Raw genomic sequence first — 18,555 nt, 5'->3', positions numbered from 1 at the left:
TCCAGGCTGACCTGGAATTCACTATGTAGTCTCAGGGTAGCTCGAACTCATGGTGATCCTCCTACCTCTGCCTCCTGAGTGCTGGGATTAAAGGTGTGCACCACTATGCCCAGCAAATAAATGACTATTCAATGCTCAGCTTTAAATGGGACATCTATATCACCCTTACCAAGTCTCAGGAGACATTGTTCAAGAGAGGATGGAAAGAATGTAAGAAGTAGGGTATGGGAAGGAGGGCTGTGAAATGCTGTCTTCTGGGCATGACATGGCTATTTTGCTCATGAGCACACAGCAGCTGTGGTTACCCGCATAATGCTGGGCCATTAACATTCCATCGTGGATAAGGGATGGAGGGGCTCATGAGAGGAAGAGGCAGATAGAGAAAGAGAATTAAACCTAGGCCGTTAGGGTTTGCATGCATTGAGCCATCTCTCCAGTTCTGAGAATGAATGATTATTGCTGTACTTATACAAGCAAACACAGTGGGCTTACATCTTGGTGAATGCTAAATCAAAAATCAAACAGACATAGAGAAAAGGCTTATCACCTAAAACAGGTATGGATAGAACAGGAGTTATTTCTAAAGCAATACCTTCTCTGAACAGAGGAAGCATGGGGATTTGGGGATCCTATTTACAGCACTGTGGGGGTGGGCACATTCCCGAGCCTGCCCAATTTAAGGCCACATTCAAGAAGGAAAGATGGTAGACACATTGTTAGGTCCTCTGATGGATCATATGTTCAAATAGACCGAGCAACTGAAAAACATTAAGGGCTGGAGAGGCAGCTCAGTAGTTAAGGCACTTGCCTAAAAAAACCTAATGACCAGTGGTCGCTTTTCCAGTATCCATGTAAAGCCAGATACACAAAGTGGTGCATGCATCTGTTCATTTGCAGTGGCAGGAGGCCCTGGCACTTCTATACTCTTTTCCTCTTTGCTTCTTTTTCTCTGTCTCAAATAAATAAAAATATTTAAAAAATAATGACCTTAATCTTAGCACTTGGGAGTCTTAGGTAGGAGGATTGCCATGAGTTCAAGGCCACCCTGAGACTACACAGTGAATTCCAGGTCAGCCTGGGCTAGAGTGAGACTCTACTTAAAAAATCAAAGTAATGGGCTGGAGAGATGGCTTAGTGATTAAGTGCTTGCCTGTGAAGCCTAAGGACCCCGGTTCGATGCTCGGTTCCCCAGGACCCACGTCAGCCAAATGCACAAGGGAGCACATGTGTCTGGAGTTCATTTGCAGTGGCTGGAAGCCCTGGCGTGCCCATTCTCTCTCTCTCTCTCTGCCTTTCTCTTTCTGTCTGTCACTCTCAAATAAATAAATAAAAATAAATAAATCAAAGTAACAATAATAATAACATAAAATAAATTTAAATACATTAAGGTGAATGTAGAGGGGCAGATGAGAACGTCTCTGGGCATGCTCAGTTTTCATCATAAAGTTTTAGCTAAACAAAGGAATCCTTTGAAAATGTATTACTCTGGAAGTTTGCCTTACTATCTATGGAAGACCGTGATGCTTCTTTTAGTGGCTAAAACTTTTTTTTTTTTTTTTCAAAATAGGGTCTTGCTCTAGCCCAGGCTGACCTGGAATTCACTATGTAGTCTCAAGGTGGTCTTGAACTCATGGTGATCCTCCTATCTTTGCCTCCTGCTGTCTGAGTGCTGGGACTAAAGGCACGTACCACCACACCTGGCTTTCAGCTCTTTTTCTTTCTTTCTTTCTTTTTTTTTTTGAGGTAGGGGCTACAGCTTTTATAATTAATGCCTTGCTTCACTGGGAAAAATGCACTTCAGCTATATACATGAATGTAGATGTATCTTTCAAATAAACTGACTACTTCAGTAACCAAGTTGCAGAATAATGCATGCAATATGACATTTATATAAAGTGCCCACACAGGTAAAACTGTGAGAACCCATATAAATCCAGATGCACAAAGTAGTGTATACATCTGGAGTTCATTTTCAGTGTCTAGAGGTCCTGGCATGCCCATACTCTCTCTCTCTTTATCTCCCTCTCTCTCTCTCTCTCTCTCTCTCGTGTGTGTGTATCTCTCTGTGTACTTGCAAATAAATAAATAAGATATTTAAAATCAATCCAAATAAAAATCTAATCTAGAGTATGGGGAGGTGGCTCAGTGGTTAAAGATGCTTGCTTGCAAAGTTTGCCAACCTGGGTTCAATTCCCAAGCCACCCATGTAAGTTGAACACAAAAAATAGTGTAAATATCTGGAATTCATTTGCAGTGGCAAGAGATTCAGTGAACACACACACGCATAAATAAATCATTAAAAAAAAACCTTAATGAACAAAACTCCAGAAGCATGCACCATCATGTGCATCTGGTTTACATGGGTTATGGGGAGTTGAACCTCGGTCCTTAGGCTTTGCTGGCAAGCACCTTTACCACTAAGCCATCTGTCCAACCCAGTAGCTGCTTGTGTGTGTGTGTTTCGAGGTGGGTCTCACTCTAGCTCAGGCTGACCTGGAATTCACTATGTAGTTTCAGTGTAGCCTTGAACTCAGTGATCTTCCTACCTCTGCCTCCTGAGTGCTGGGATTAAAGGCGTGCGCCACCACACCTGCTCCAGGTGCTCCTTTTTATGGATGATGGTGAATACTAGGGAGACACAAAACTTATAAAAGCTCTGAGAAGCAGTAGTTGAGTGCTCAATGCTAAATGAGACATCTCTATCAAGGCACAGGGAATATTGTAGAAGAAGAGGTAGAAAGAAAAAAAAAAGGTGGAAAGAATGTAAGGGCCAGCAGCCAGGCCAAATGAGTCAACGGGTGCAATAGTGGCACGTCTATCATGGTGGAAAGCAACTGCCCTCCAATTGGACTGGAGGCCCACTCCAAGGGAGGGAATACATCCCTTATACTGAAAACTTAATACAGGGGTAGTCATGAGCCCTAGGGGTGTAACGTTTGCTAATGTCTGGATAAGTGTATATACTATGCTTATCAAACTGCCCAGTAAGCACCTCTCTTACTATTCATACCCTTATATTAATGCTACTCTCACTTTGGGTAGAGAATCTTCTCTTTTCAGATGGCAGTGACCTTGGGACGACTCAGAAGATACCATGGTGATGGAAAGAAGTGACTAGAGTACCGAGTAACATCTCGATCACACCTTCCAAGGCTCAGGGTCTAATGCAGAAGAGGTGGTGAAAAGAATGTAAGAGCCAAAGGAAGGGTAGGACTCCTTACAACATGCTCCTCCAGACATAAAATGGCCTCGATATCCATGACCTCATAGTGCCTGACACCACCTACACAAGACCATCATTAGAGGAGGGAAAAAATCATGACATTAAAATAAAAGAGAGACTGATTGAGATGGGGAGGGGATATGATGGAGAATGGAATTTCAAATGGGAAAGTGGGGGGGGGATATTTTTTATAATCATGGAAAATGTTTTAAAAACTTGAGAAAAATAAAATAAAATAAGATTTAAAAAAAAAGAATGTAAGGGCCAGAAGTGCTTTGGAACACTGTCTTCCAGACACAAACTGGTTGTTGGCATTCATGACCTCATAGCAATTGTTACCTGTACCAGTTGGGTCCATCAATATATTATCATGGATGATGGGGGAGGAAAAAAAAGACAACAAAATAGAAGAGGGGCTAGTTGGAAAGAAGAGGTTCAGTGGATGAGGGATGGAGGAGAGGATACAAAAGAAAGTAATGGGAGGATATTATATTAAAAATTACATTATGTACATGTATGAAAGTTGTCAATAAAAATTAAAAATATTGATGTTTGAAATAAGACTTTTGGTATGCAGCTATAATCCCATCACCCGGGAAGTGGACAAAAAAGGATCTTGAGTTTGAGGTCAAGATGGGCTACATAAGAAAACCTTACACAAAGGCTGGAGAGATGGTTCAGCGGTTAAGGTGCTTGCCTGCAGCCAAGTCTAACATCCTGTGTTCAATTCCCCAGTACTCACATAAAGCCAGATGAACAATGTAGGGCATGCATCTGGGGTTCGTTTGCAGCGGCTAGAGGCCCTGGCATGCCCATTCTTATTCTCTCTCTCTCTTTTCTCCTTCTCTCTGCTCACAAATAAACAAATAAATATTTTTTTTAAACCCTACATAAGAAAGAGAGAGAAGAAGTATACTTTATGTCATATTTTTCTGCAACAAAAGTGTATAAAAACTCATAGTCTATAGGCTTTAAGTATTAGAACATCTCTTTTGGGTTTAGTCACCACAGTGGTTATTGATATGTATCTGGTCAACAAAACATAAAATATGCTTCAATGATTATAAAACATGACTTTTGTTAGAATTTGGTCCCTTAATGAGAAGGGTATTTTTTCTTTGTTTTGTACTTTTAAAAGTATAATTAGCTATATTTATTGTTGGCTATTATCTACTCCTAGATTAAATAGAACTCAGCATCAATATTCTTCTTTGCTTTTTTTAATAGATAGAAATGCTGAAAAACCCTGCTCATATTTTAGCAGTAGGATTGGAAGTTTTATTGTAGAGATGTCATTAAATTCTTTGAATTCCTTTTGAGTTGAAAAGTGAAAAGAAATTTGTGATTTTTTTCCCCCCTCAAGATTATTTTTAAACAACCATCAGAAGATAATGCAAAGCTCTTGTAACTTTCTGGAGAACGATTCATCAATGTCAAATGACTTGTGAAAATATTTGTAACCAGTTACTAGAGTTAGTCACTTTCTCAACGATAGCACCCACATTTCAGATTGTGGTTTTGCTTGCAAACCTGTAGTTTTGCCTCCTGGGATGGAAGAGAGGGGGTCTTCTGTAAAGTAGGAGAGAAAATTCCATTGTTAAAGGGTCCCAACAACCTTTTGAAGTCACTCTTTTCTAGATAAGTTTTAGGAAGGAGTATAAATGGGCATGGAGGATCTGGAAATTACTCTCAGAAAGCTACTCAGGATTCCAGATTTTTGCCTCTCAGCACATAGTATTTGGACCTGCAAGGCTGGTGGACTTGGGAGCTGTAAGAAGTGCAGAATCTCATGGGAGGGGATTTTAATCATGGTATATTGTCTGTATTTATGGAGCTTGTCAATAAGTGTTTTAAAAAGTCATTAAAAAAAAAAAGAAAAGGCCTGGCGTGGTGGCACTTGCCTTTAATCCCAGCACTCATGAGGCAGAGGTAGGAGGATTGCTGAGAGTTCGAGGCCACCCTGGGTTGACACAGTGAATTCCAGGTCAGCTTGAGCTAGAGTGAGACCCTACCTCAAAAAACAAAACCAAAACAAACAAACAAACAAACAAACAAACAAAAGGGCTAGAGAGATGGCTCAGTTTGTTAAAGGTACTTGTTTGTAAAGTCTGATGACCTGAGTTCCATTCCCCAGTATCCACGTAAAGTCAGAAACATAAAGTGGCACAAGCATCTGGAGTTCATTTGCAGTGGCAGGAGGCCCTGGTATGCCGATTCTCTCTCTGTCTCTGTCTCTCTCTCTCTCTCAATCTGCCCAAATAAATAATTTTTTTTTTTTAAAGAAGGGCTGGGGAGGTGGTTTAGGGTTAAAAGTGTTTGCTTGCAAAGCCTGATGACCTGAGTATGATTCTCCAATACCCACTTAAAGCCATATGTATGCATTTGAAGTTTGTCTTCAGTGGCATGGGGCTCTGGCATGCCCATACACACACACACACACACATATACACACACACTCTCTCTCTCTCTTTCTCTTTCCTGACAAATAAATAATAAAATAAATAAATAAGTTTTTTTTTTTTTTTTTAAATGCAGAATCTTAGCCTTAGCTAATCTGTATGAAGAGACACACTGGGCAGACTTTTCTCCAGTCTTGAATGTATGTATTGGCTCCTTGTAGTAGTGATTTAAATCTTCCAGCATTGATTTTTCCAGGAAGTCACTTCCAGGAAGTTTCCCATGAGGCCAACCATACTGGGCTTTCTGACTCTGCACATAATAAAATTAATTTAAAAGGACTGCTTGTAGGGCTGGAGAGATATCTTAGCAGTTAAGGTGCTTGCCTACAAAGTCTAAGGGCCCAGGTTCAATTCTCCAGTACCCACATAAGTCAGAAGCACAAGGTAGCACTTGTGTCTGGGAGCTTGTTTGCAGTGGCTGGAGGCTCTGGCACGCCCATAGTTATTTATTCTCTCTCTCTCTCTGTCCCTGCTTACCAATACATAAATAATTTTTTTTTTAAAGAGCCAGGCATGTTGGCACATGCCTTTAATCCCAGCACTAGGGAGGCAGAGGTTGGAGAATCACTGTGAGTTCAAGGCCAGCCTGAGACTATACAGTGAATTCCAGGTCAGTCTGGACTAGAGTGAGACCCTACCTCAAAAAAACAAACAAAAGACTCCTGTGACAATCCAGGTGGCTCCTGGGTAACTGATAGCTAGACTTCCTGGGCACTAGTGGTTAGATCTGAGCAAGAGATCTGTTCCCCCTCCCTCCACCCCTAAGAGTGTTATTGGAGCCGGTGATTTTGAATTACTGGATGTTAAGATTGGCTAGATGTGACTGTGTCAAGGATAGCTTTCCTCCTATCGTCCCTATGAGCATGTGACCTTGCCATTAGGAAGGCTATAAATAGAATAGCTTTTTTTTTTTTTTTTTTTTTTCCTTCAGGGAAACTAAAAGGCTATTCAAATAGAGGGTCAAAAGCTCCTGTTTGTAGCAAGAGGAAAAGAAAATGGCTGATTGTACTTTTGAAATGCTTTTTTTTTTTTTTTTTTGCCTTTCCTTGAATTTTTTGCTGTGTTGACAATTGTTCCGTCTCCGCTTGGCCAAGCCCTTCACCCTCCCTCTTGGCCCGGCCCTGCATTCGCTTCTCCTGTGCGTGGGATTCCAAATCAGGAAACAGGGGTCCAGAAGACAAATCCTCCCTCTCTGGTGCCAATACCAGAGGAGCAGTCGGAGGGAAGAGGTGTTTCCCTGACATTCTCACTTTCGCTCAGAGCCAGGAAAGCCCACAGTGACCTGGATAGCGCAGGACAGAGCTCACGCTCCACCTAGCCACTCACTTTCTCCCTGGACTTCTGTGCATCTTGAAATGACATGTTCTTAAATGTCTATGGGAGAACTGAATGAGATTTAGCCCACAAGTAGATAAGTGGATTCTCTATAAAACTGCCTTCCTCCTTCCTCCCCGCTCCCCACCCCCCCATGATGTGGCGGGGGGAGTGGTTCTTAGAACTGTAGCTTCATAGCTTCAAACTGTAGGTTCATAAAATCCTGGAATCTTAGGCTGGAGTAAGTTATTTTTTTAAACATATTTTGGGGGCTGGAGAGATGGCTCAGTGGTTAAAGGCGCTTGCTTGCAAGGCCTGACAGGCTGGTTTGATTCCCCAGCACTCACATAAGGCCAGATGCACAGAGCGGTACATGTGTCTAGAGTTCATTTGCAGTGATAAGAGACCATAGTGTACCGATTCTCTCTCTATGCCTCTTTCTATCCTTCTCTCTCAAGTCCATAAAAATATTAAAAATAAATAAAAATATTGTTGTTTGTTAATTTATTTTACAAGGGGAGAGAGTGAGAATAAGCATTCCAGGGCCTCTTGCTACTGCAAAAGAACCATTTTGTCCATCTGGCTTTACATGGTTAACAGGGAATCAAACCTGGGTCAGCAGGTTTTGCAAGCAAGTGCCTTTAACCAGTGACCCATCTTTCCAGCCCTGGAGTAAATTCTTAAAGCTTCTCATTTGCTGTCAAAGTAACTGAAGGGAAAGAAGTCTGCACTAAAGAGCCAAGTTTTAGATTTTACGTTAACAGCTAGGCACTAATGATATTTGGATGATGGTAGCCTAGAAGGGACACATTTCTCTTCAACTCATTAGCCACCAATCAGTGCAGTGGGCCAGTTATATTACTAAGAAGGCAGAACATGAACAGAGAAGGAGATAATACAGTAGAGAAAGGGACCTCAATTCAGAGAGTTCTTGGTGGGACTACTCAAGTTTGGTGATTTGAATAGTATTTTGCATAATGAAATCATGTGATTGTCAAAGTGTGGTTGACCCTCATCATCAGCATCACCTGGGAACTTGTTCGAGAAGCAAATTTCAGGCCTTACCTCAGATCCGGTGAATCAGAAGTCCTAGGGGTGGGGCTCTCTAGTCGGCGTTTCCAGCCAGGCTTACCTGTGATTCAGATGCATGCTGGAGTTTGGGATTACTGGTTCACATGTGAACAATTTACAGCTATCCAGTGCAAATAACCAATGTCAGAGCATTTTAAACTCCTTACCTCTTTGACACATAAATGCTCTTATTTGCCCTACACCCTGTGTGGTGGTTTGAATGCATGTTTCCTACAGACTTGGGTGGTTTCTTTTTTTAATAAATATTTTATCTATTTATTTATATTTATTTGAGAGAGAGAAAGAGGCAAAGAGAAAGAGAGAGAGAGAGAGGAGAGAGAATGGGCACACCAGGGCCTCTAGCTGCTGCAAACCAACTCCAGATGGCTGTGTCACCTTGTGCATCTGGCTTACATGGATACTGGGGAATTGAACCTGGGTCCTTAGGCTTTGCAGGCAAGCACCTTAACAGCTAAGCCATCCCTCCAGCCCTGACTCAGGTGTTTTAGTAAAACTTGTAACTTGTATCTCCAGGCCCTTGGCTGGAAGAGGTGTCAGTAGGAGTGGATCCTGAGGTTTGGGGGCAGATCTGATTTCTAGCACAAAGGTGGAAGAGAGCAGTCTGAGCCCTGGTGGACTCCCTGCTGTTTGCTGCCCAGTGTGCTTGTTGCTATTTGGTTGTTTCTCTCTGCTTGGATTATGAAAGTGACTTCTGCCATTGATGGAACGTCCCCTGGATCTGTGAGCTTGAAATAAATCCTTTCCTCCCCAAAACTGTGCCTGGTTTGGATATTCATCCCAGGTTGTGAAACTGATTTACAACACACTACCTTCCCATTCTTTTTTTCTAAACAATTTTTTTTTTTCTATCTAGGAAGGGGGAAAGAGAGTTCATGCGCACCAGTGCATCTTGCCACTGCAACCTCCAGACTCATGTGCCACATTGTGCATCCAGGTTTCTAAAATTTTTTTTGCTTCTTTTAATTTATTTATTTGAGAGTTACAGAAAGACAGAGAGAGAAAGAGGCAGAGAGATAGAGAAAGAGAGAGGGAGAGAGAGAGAGAATGGGTGCATCAGCGCCTTCAGCCACTGCAAATAAACTCCAGATGCATGCGCCACCTTGTGCATCTGGCTTACATGGGTACTGAAATTGAGCCTCAACCCAAAGTCCTTAGGCGTCACAGGCAAGTGCTTAACTGCTAAGCCATCTCTCCAGCCCTGTGCATATAGTTTTATGTGGATACTGGAGAATCCAATCTTGGGCAATAGGCTTTGCAAGCAAGTGCCTTTAACCACTGAGCCATGTCCCCAGCCCCTGCCTGCTCATCCTCGCAGAGATGAGCATAAGCAGTCACCAGCTGCCTTAGGTAGCATTTGCTTATCATGAAGCAGTAACAGGACAGGATGATTCTGAACATTAAGCAAGCGAATCTGCTCTCGCGTCTGTTCTTTCAAAGTACAGTTCTACCAGTTACAGTGCGTTGATAAATGCCTGATGAACGATAGAAATCACTGGGCTATCATTTCCACACCTTCATAATCCCATCTCTACAAGCAGTTATGATGAAGTCCTGTACTGTCTGGATAGTGGGGACATCTGTGATGATGTCATGATATCCCACGGGTAGAGTCACTTTGGGCCTTTAGGCAGGGTATCATCACAGTTCTGCTTCTTATTCTTTTTTATTTTAAATTTGTTTGAAAGACAGAGAAAGAGAAAGAGAATGAGGAGGGAGGGGAGGGAGAAAGAATGGGCATACCAAGGCCTTTAGCTACTGCAAACGAACTCCACATGCATGTGCTGCTTGTGCATCTGGCCTACATGGGTTCTGGGGATTTGAACCTGGGTCCTTAGGATTCCCAAGCAAGTGGCTTAACTGCTAAGCCATTTCTCCAGCTCTTTCCTTATTCTTTATTTTTTTTATTTATTTATTTTCAAGCAGAGAGAGAGAGACAGAAAGAGAGAGAGGTTGAGAGAGAGAGAGAGAGAGAGAGAGGGAGAGAATGGGTGTGCCAGAGCCTCCAGCCACTGTGGATGAACTCCAGATAAATGCCCCACTTTGTATATCTAGCTTTATGTGGGTCCTGGGAAATCGAATCCAGGTCATTAGGCTTTGTAGGCAAGCACCTTAACTGCTGAAACATATCTTCAGCCCTTCTTTTTTTTTTTTTTTTTGTCTCGGTCTAGCTCAGGCTGACCTGAAATTCACTATGTAGTCTCAGGGTGGCCTCGAACTCATGGTAATCTCCTACCTCTGCCTCCTGAGTGCTGGAATTAAAGGCATACACCACCATGGCCAGTCCTCTCCTTATTCTTTTTATTTTATTTTATTAATTTATTAATTTATTTTTAATTTTTATTAACATTTTCCATGATTATAAAATATATCCCATGGTAATTCCCTCCTCTCCTTATTCTTGATTTACCATTTGAGGGTTAAAAGTTAAGGAGGGGGTAGGGAGATAGCTTAGAGATTAAAGACTCTTGCTTGTAAAGCCTACTGGCCCAGGTTCCATTCCCCAGCAGCCATGTAAGGCCAGATGCACAAAGTGTTTGCAGAGGTAAGAGGCCTTGGGTGCCTATTCTCTCTTTCTCTCTCTCTCTCTCTCAAGTAAATAAATAAATATATATTTTAAAAGTAAAGGAAAAAGGTAGCAGTTAAAAGTTTGTACATATTTTGCCTCTTATTCTTTCTTTCTTTCTTTCTTTCTTTCTTTCTTTCTTTCTTTCTTTCCATCTTTGTTTGAAAGAGAGGCAGATAGAGAGTGCAAGAGAAAGAGAGAGACATATTGGGCACACTGGGGCCTTCCATTGCTGCAAATGAACTCCAGATGCCTGTACCACCTTGTACATCTGGTTTATGTGGGTCCTAGGGGATTGAACCTGAGACCTTTGGCTTTGCAAGCAAGCACCTTAACCACTAAGCCATCTCCCCAGCCTGCCTCTTATTCTTATCTACCATTTTCTTTGCTGTTTATATGTGTGCCACTCTCTCAGATTGGGACTTCTCATGGCCAAGGTGTTTGCTTAATTCTCCTGCAAGGCAGGCACGGGACAGGTGTTTATGGCCAAGTGTTCTTCCAGGCTGGGAGACTTGATGATGGCTGTGCAATTCTTTTGAATGTTGCAGCTTCTCTCTCCTCATTTCCTGTTGTTGAATAAATTGGAGAAAGGTCTCTTACCTGATTCAATAGGGAGGTGCTGGCATAGATTTCAGGTGAAATATTCTTTTTAATATTCTATTTATCATCTATCTATCTATCTATCTATCTATCTATCTATCTATCTATCTATGAATGAGAGAGAGAGAGAGACAAAGAGAATTGGCACCCCAGGGCCACTATCCATTGCAAATGAACTCCAGATACATGAGCTGCCTTGTGCATCTGGCTTTACGTGGGTACTGGAGTGTTGAACCTAGGTCTTTAGGCTTTGCGAGTAAGCACCTTAACCACGGAACCATCTCTCCAGCTCTCAGGTGAAATATTCTTTATTTATCCTTTTCATCAGCAGTGGGAGACACTGAGATCTGTTGGTCAATGGCCAAATTCCTCTAACAAAGACATTCCTTACTTTCATCAACTTTTAGGAAGTGGAGGGCTCTCTAACTACAGATAAAGACTTGCTACTGGGTAGGTGTGATAGGTTGCTAGTGTTAGGGGCGAGGATCATATGGTCATAAATCAGGGTATTTTGGTCCTGTCCTACCCAGGCTGCCTACTTTACTTCTTGCTGTACCGGGAAGGGGAAGGAAACAGGGAGGGGCGGGGCAATGTGTCTCCTAGCACCAGCACCTGACCTCTTAAAGGGACAACGTCTATGACCTGACACCTTTGTCATGTCATCTCAGTTTATCAGGTGAGTGTTTACTCCTGACTTTATTTTCACATAGCATTTTCTAAAAGATTCTGTAAATAATTGACTGTGTTTATTTCCCAAACTCCAGCAGAAATCAGGCTTTGCCAGTACAAGGGAAGCAAAGCGATTCACAGCTAAAGGTTTCCTAATGAGGACACCGTGAACATGTTATTTTCAACATCCAACTCCCCAGTTTGAATAATTCATGGAGAAAAAAAAAATCTGCTGAACTAGAAGTGACTGGGCTATTTTAACAGTAGAGGTTTGCAATGTTTTAGAGCTGGAAATCGACACCTTAGTTTTCTTGAGGGATTTCAAAGCAACAGGACATGAGCTGCCTGGTGTGCACGGTGACCTCTTGGACACAGGTCTTTTCTGTCCAGCATGCTCAAGGTCACGGAGTGAATAACGGTCCATTGCAAACTAGAACTCAGGCCTTAAGCTATGCCTATTGCCTAGTGTTTGCACTGAGCTGCTACGTGACTTGCCACAGACACATCAGAGGATAGTCAGACCCAAGGTCCCTGTCTCTCTTTCTGCATAGAAGACACTAGGTCTCATCTTCATTTCCCTTCCATTTCAACCATGCAGCTCAACTGGTTTGGGTTCTGGCTCTGGCCTTCCCCCACACCTTCACCCCAAGCCTCCCTCCTATGTGGATTTAGCCCATGGCAACTCTTGAGGCTCTACCAGAGGAACCAGGAGACCAGGCTGGAAGGCTCAGAGATGGCTGCTTCTGAGATTCATGCTCCCAGAGAGAGCAATTCTCCCACCAGCTCTTCCTTCTCCCTTGCTGGCTGAGTATGTGGGTGTACAGCAGGCTTTTGCTAGGAAACTTCAGCAAAAAATAAGACTTTTCAAGCGTCAATTCTGCAGACAGTTTGAGAGGCCTCCCAGAAGTTCAGAATTGCTGAATCTGGCTCCACCCACCCACTTGCCCACCTCCCTCCAAGAAGTGGTAGGTTGAGATCCATGAGTTTTGATTTGTTAACAGCAGCCTGGCTCAAGGGAGGAGTTCCCATCATAAAGGTGGTGCTTTAGGACAAACCAGTGGATAAGTAATTATTAACCACTCACTGAATGCAGGGCACTGTGTAAGGCAGGGACAAAATTCAAAGGGGAGGTCAGCTTTGCTACAAAGGTGTGTTAGGAGCAATGGAAAAAGAGGGGGATGTGCCAGGTGTGGTGGCAACATGCCTTTAATCCCAGCACTCGGGAGGCAGAAGTAGGAGGATCAAAAGTTCAGCTTGGACTAGAGTGAGACACTACCTCAAAAAAAAAAAAAAAAAAAAAAAGGGGGGGTGGAGAAGAACAAAGAGGAAATTAAAAGAACCATAAAAAAGAGAAGTGTGTGTTGGGGGAGGAGTGGCAAGATGACAGCTCTGTGTTTAACTTCCCAGGATTTAAAGTCCTGCATTTTTGGCCCAGCCCATTCTCACCAACCATATTGTTTAAAACCTTGCCATTTGACCACCCAAGAGATGGCCCCTAAGAAGCTTAGCAAACATGATATTAACAGTTGTAGCTTCTTTCTCAATCTGTTTCCATGGCCCTTTCTGTCATTTTCTGGCTCCCACACTGTTTCTTTCTCCCTTGCAATCTCTTAGAAATATACATAACATTTTTTGGTGGATATGTAAAATAATTAATCCAAAATTTCAGCCTTTTATCAAAGTAAAAAAAAAAAAAAAAGAATGTTACTGGTAGATCTAGTCAGCACCCAATAATATATATATTATTCACTATATGGTCTCAGGGTGGTCTTGAATTCTCAGCAATCCTCCTACCTCTGCCTCCCGAGTGCTGGGATCAAAGGCATACGGCACCATGCCTGGCCTAGCACCCAATAATATTAACAACAGCTCAAATTTACATGTAGGGAAAAATAGCTATGGATGGAAAATTACAGGAAGAAGCAAATCTTCTCAGAATACAGACATTTGTATCTGATGTTGAAAAATTGGATTTGGCAGTCATAATGACCATAAAGTAAAACTCACAACAGCCACTGTTGTAGTTGGCAAATTTTGGCATAGACAAAAACTTGATGATGCATCCAATTTTGTGGCTTAAAAATTAAACAGCAAAAGAATTGTTGTCAATGAAAGTCATTTCACTAAAAAAAAAAAAAGAATTCCATCACATAATGACATTTGTTCCAACGACTACTTTCATGATGAGCTATCATTCTGATGAAAACGTTTATAGTCACATTGCCATTGGGAGAAAAGTGAGGGTAGGTAGATGGTTCAGTGGTTAAAGACACTTGCTTATAAAACCTGCCCACCTGGAGTTCAATTCCACAGGGCCCACATAAAGCCAGATGCACAAAGTGTGTATGCATTTAGAGTTGTTTGCAGTGGCTAGAGGCTCTGTTATGACCATTCGTCCCCCCATAAGTAAATAAATAATTTTTAAAATTCCACTGGTGTAAAGGAATAGTGAAAGATATTGTCCCCAGCAAGTTGCCTGAAGAAGAAGTGGCATTAAGGGCCATGCAGGGTAGGGCGTGGAAATCAGCATTTCTGTTAAAAATGCTTCAACTTTACATCCTGACTTAGAAAAAAACAAAACAAAACAAAACCATATTTTGGGGACAGCTAGGAAAATTTGAACATTGCCAAGATGTTAGAGAGTCTTAAGCAACCATTATTACTATCATTATTAGGTTCAGTAATAGTGTCGTGTTCATATTTTAAAAAGTTCTCAAGGGCTGGGGAGATGGCTTAGTGGTTAAGCGCTTGCCTATGAAGCCTAAGGACCCCGGGTCAAGCCTCAATTCCCCAGGACTCATGTTAGCCAGATGCACGGGGGGTGTACGTGGAGTTCGTTTGCAGTGGTTGGAGGACATGGTGGACCCATTCTCTGTCTCTCTCCTCTTTCTCTGTCTTTCTGTCGCTTTTCAAATAAATAAATAAAAATGAACAACAACAAATGAGAAATGGCTCAGCTATTAAAGGTAATTGCTTGCAAAGCCTAACAGCCAGGGTTTTATTCCCCAATCCATGTAAAGCCAGATGTACAAGTTGGCACATGCATCTGGAGTTCATTTGCAGGGGCTAGAGCTCCTGGTGTGCCCATTCTTTTTGTTTCTTTCCCCCTTCTCTCTCAAATAAATAAATACTATTATTAGAGTTTTAATTGTATCTCCACAAATCCATATGTTGAGGCTCAAATTTATGATGTGACTATATTTGGAGAAGCGCCTTATATAGGCTTTGCATCACCTGTAATGAAATTCCTGACATAGGCTATTGTTGTAGTCAGCTTTTTGTTGCTGGAATGAATATCCATCCAGCATAGTTTATAGGAGGAAGGGATTAATTTCAGGCTACAGAGTCCGGGAAAGTTCCATTGATGGTGGAAGAAGCTGGTTCCCTTTCATAGATCTAAGCAGAGAGAGACAACCAAATGCTAGCACCCCAAACACAAAAATAGACAGCGCCAACGACTCTCCACACCTAAGGGCTGGACTCCAGTGCCCACCCACAATGACTTCTCCTCCAGCCAGGAAGCTGGAGCCTAAGTTACAAGATTAATTTTTTTGTTCATTTTATTTTTACTTATTTATTTGAGAGCTACAGGCAGAGAGAGAAAGAGTCAGAGAGAGAGAGAGAGACAGAGAGAGAGAGAGAGAATGGGCACGCCAGGACTTCCAGCCACTGCAAATGAATTCCAGACACGTGAGCCTCCTTGTGCATCTGGCTAATGTGGGTCCTGGGGAATCGAGCCTCAAACCGGGGTCCTTAAGCCTCACAGGCAAGCGCTTAACCGCTAAACCATCTCTCCAGCCCAACAAGATTAATTTTAATAAACCACCCAAGTCTATGGAGCCATACATTTAAATTATCATATTCAAACTACTACAACTACTTAGCTCCATAGCCCATTTTTTGATTGGCTTGTTTGATTCCCTATTATTTAACTTTTTGAGTTCTTTGTATATTCTAGATATTAATCCTCTATCAGATATATAGCTGGCGAAGATTTTTTCCTATTCTGCAGGTTGCCTCTTTGCTTTTTTCACTGTGTCGTTTGCAGTGCAAAATCTTTGTAATTTCATGAGGTCCTAGTGATTAATCTGTGCTTTTATTGCCTGAGCAATTGGGGTTGTATTCAGAAAGTCTTTGCCAAGACCAATATGTTGAAGGGTTTCCCTACTTTTTCCTCTAGCAGTTTCAGAGTTTCAGGTCTGATGTTAAGGTCTTTAATCCATTTGGACTTAATTCTGGTGCATGGAGAGAGAGAAGAATCTATTTTCATCCTTCTACAGATATGTATCCAGTTTTCTCAACACCATTTGCTGAAGAGGCTGTCTCTTCTCCAATGAGTATTTTTGGCATTTTTATCAAATATCAGGTGACTTACATCTGGGTCCTCTATTCTGTCCCACTGATCTACATGTCTGTTTTTGTGCCAGTACCACACTGTTTTTGTTACTATGGCTCTGTAGTATAGGTTAAAAGCAGGTATGGTGATACCACCAGCCTTATTTTTGTTGATCAGTATTATTTTAGATATTCGAGGTTTTTTTGTGATTCCAAATGAATTTTTGGATTTTTTTTTCTATTTCCATGAAGAATACCTTTGGAATTTTGATAAGAATTGCTTTAAATGTGTAAATTGCTTTTGGTAAGATTGCCATTTTCACAATATTGATTCTTCCAATCCAGGAACAAGGGATGTTTTTTCCATTTCCTAGTGTCTTCTGCAATTTCTCGCTTGAGTGATTTTTTTTTTGTCTTTTTTTTAAAAATTAGTTTTCTATTCTGCAAGTCACTTGAGTGTTTTAAAGTTCTCATTGTACAGATTCTTTACTTCCTTGGCTAGGTTTATTCCAAGGTACTTTATTTTTTTTGATGCAGTTGGGAATGGGAGTCTCTGATTTCATCCTCTGTGTGTTTGTTGTTAGCATATATGAAGGCTACTGATTTCTGTGTATTTATTTTGTATCCTGCTACATGGCTGTAGGTTTTGATCAGCTCTAACAGCTTGCTAGTAGACTCTTTAGGGTCCTTTATGTATAGAATCATGTCATCTGCAAATAATGATAACTTGATTTCTTCCTTTCCAATTTGTATCCCTTTTATGTGTGTCTCTTGCCTTATTGCTATGGCCAAGACTTCCAAAACTATATTAAATAGAAGTGGGGACAGTGGACACCCTTGTCTTGTTCCTGATTTTAGTGGAAAAGCTTCCAGTTTTTCCCCATTTAGTAATATGTTGGCTGTAGGCTTGTCATAAATAGCCTTTATTATATTGAGATATGTTCCTTCTATTCCCAGTCTCTGTAGGACTTTTATCATGAAGGGATGTTGGATTTTGTCAAATGCTTTCTCTGCATCTAATGAGATGATCATGTGATTTTTGTCCTTCAACCCGTTTATGTAATGTATTACATTTATAGATTTGCGTATGTTGAACCATCCCTGCATCTCTGGGATAAAGCCTACTTGGTCAGGGTGAATGATCTTTTTGATATACTCTTGTATTCTGTTTGCCAATATTTTGTTGAGAATTTTTGCATCTATGTTCATGAGGGAGATTGGTCTGTAATTTTCTCTTTTTGTTCTATCTTTGCCTGGTTTTGGTATCAGGGTGATGCTGGCCTCATAGAAGGAGTTTGGTAGAATTCCTTCTTTTTCTATTTCCTGGAAAAGCTTAAGAAGCAATGGTGTTAGCTCTTCCTTAAAAGTCTGGTAAAATTCAGCAGTGAATCCATCTGGGCCTGGGCTTTTTTTAGTTGGGAGATTATTGATAACTGTTCGGATCTCCATGTTTGTTATAGGTCTATTTAAGTGATTGATCTCATTTTGATTTAATTTAGGTAGGTCATATAGATCAAGGAAATCATCCATTTCTTTCAGATTTTCATACTTTGTGGAGTATATGCTTTTATAGTATGTCCCTATGATTTTTTGAATTTCTCTGTAATCTGTTGTGATGTTACCTTTTTCATCTCTGATTGTATTAATTTGTGTCTCTTCTCTCTTTCTTTTGGTCAGATTTGCTAAGGGTTTATCAATCTTGTTTATCCTTTCAAAGAACCAACTCTTTGTTTCCTTAGTTCTTTGGATTGTGTTTTTTTGTTTCTATTTCATTAATTTCTTCCGTAATCTTTATTATTTCTTCCCATCTACTGATTTTTCGTTTGCCTTGTTCTTCTTTTTCCAAGGCTTTAAGGCAAAGCATTAGGTCATTTACTTGCGACCTTTCTAAATTCTTTTTTTTTATTGGTTTTTTGAGGTAGGGTCTCACACTTGTCCAGGCTGACCTGGAATTTACTCTGTCATCTCAGGGTGGCCTTGAACTCACAGCGACCCTTCTACCTCTGCCTCCTTAGTGCTGGGATTAAAGGCATGTGCCACCACGCGTGGCTCTAATTGCTTTAAAAAATTTTTTTTTTCTGTTTATTTTTTTATTTGTTTGAGAGTGACACAGAGAGAGAGAGAGAGAGAGAGAGAGAGAGAGAGAGAGAGAGAGAAAGAGGCAGATAGATACAGAGAATGGGCACGCCAGGGCCTCCCGCCACTGCAAACGAACTCCAGATGCGTGCGCCCCTCGTGCATCTGGCTAACGTGGGTCCCAGGGAATCAAGCCTCGAACCAGGGTCCTTAGGCTTCACAGG

Source organism: Jaculus jaculus, chromosome 16, assembly GCF_020740685.1.
Source record: "Jaculus jaculus isolate mJacJac1 chromosome 16, mJacJac1.mat.Y.cur, whole genome shotgun sequence".
NCBI lineage: Eukaryota > Metazoa > Chordata > Mammalia > Rodentia > Dipodidae > Jaculus > Jaculus jaculus.
This window is presented reverse-complemented; position numbering follows the sequence as displayed.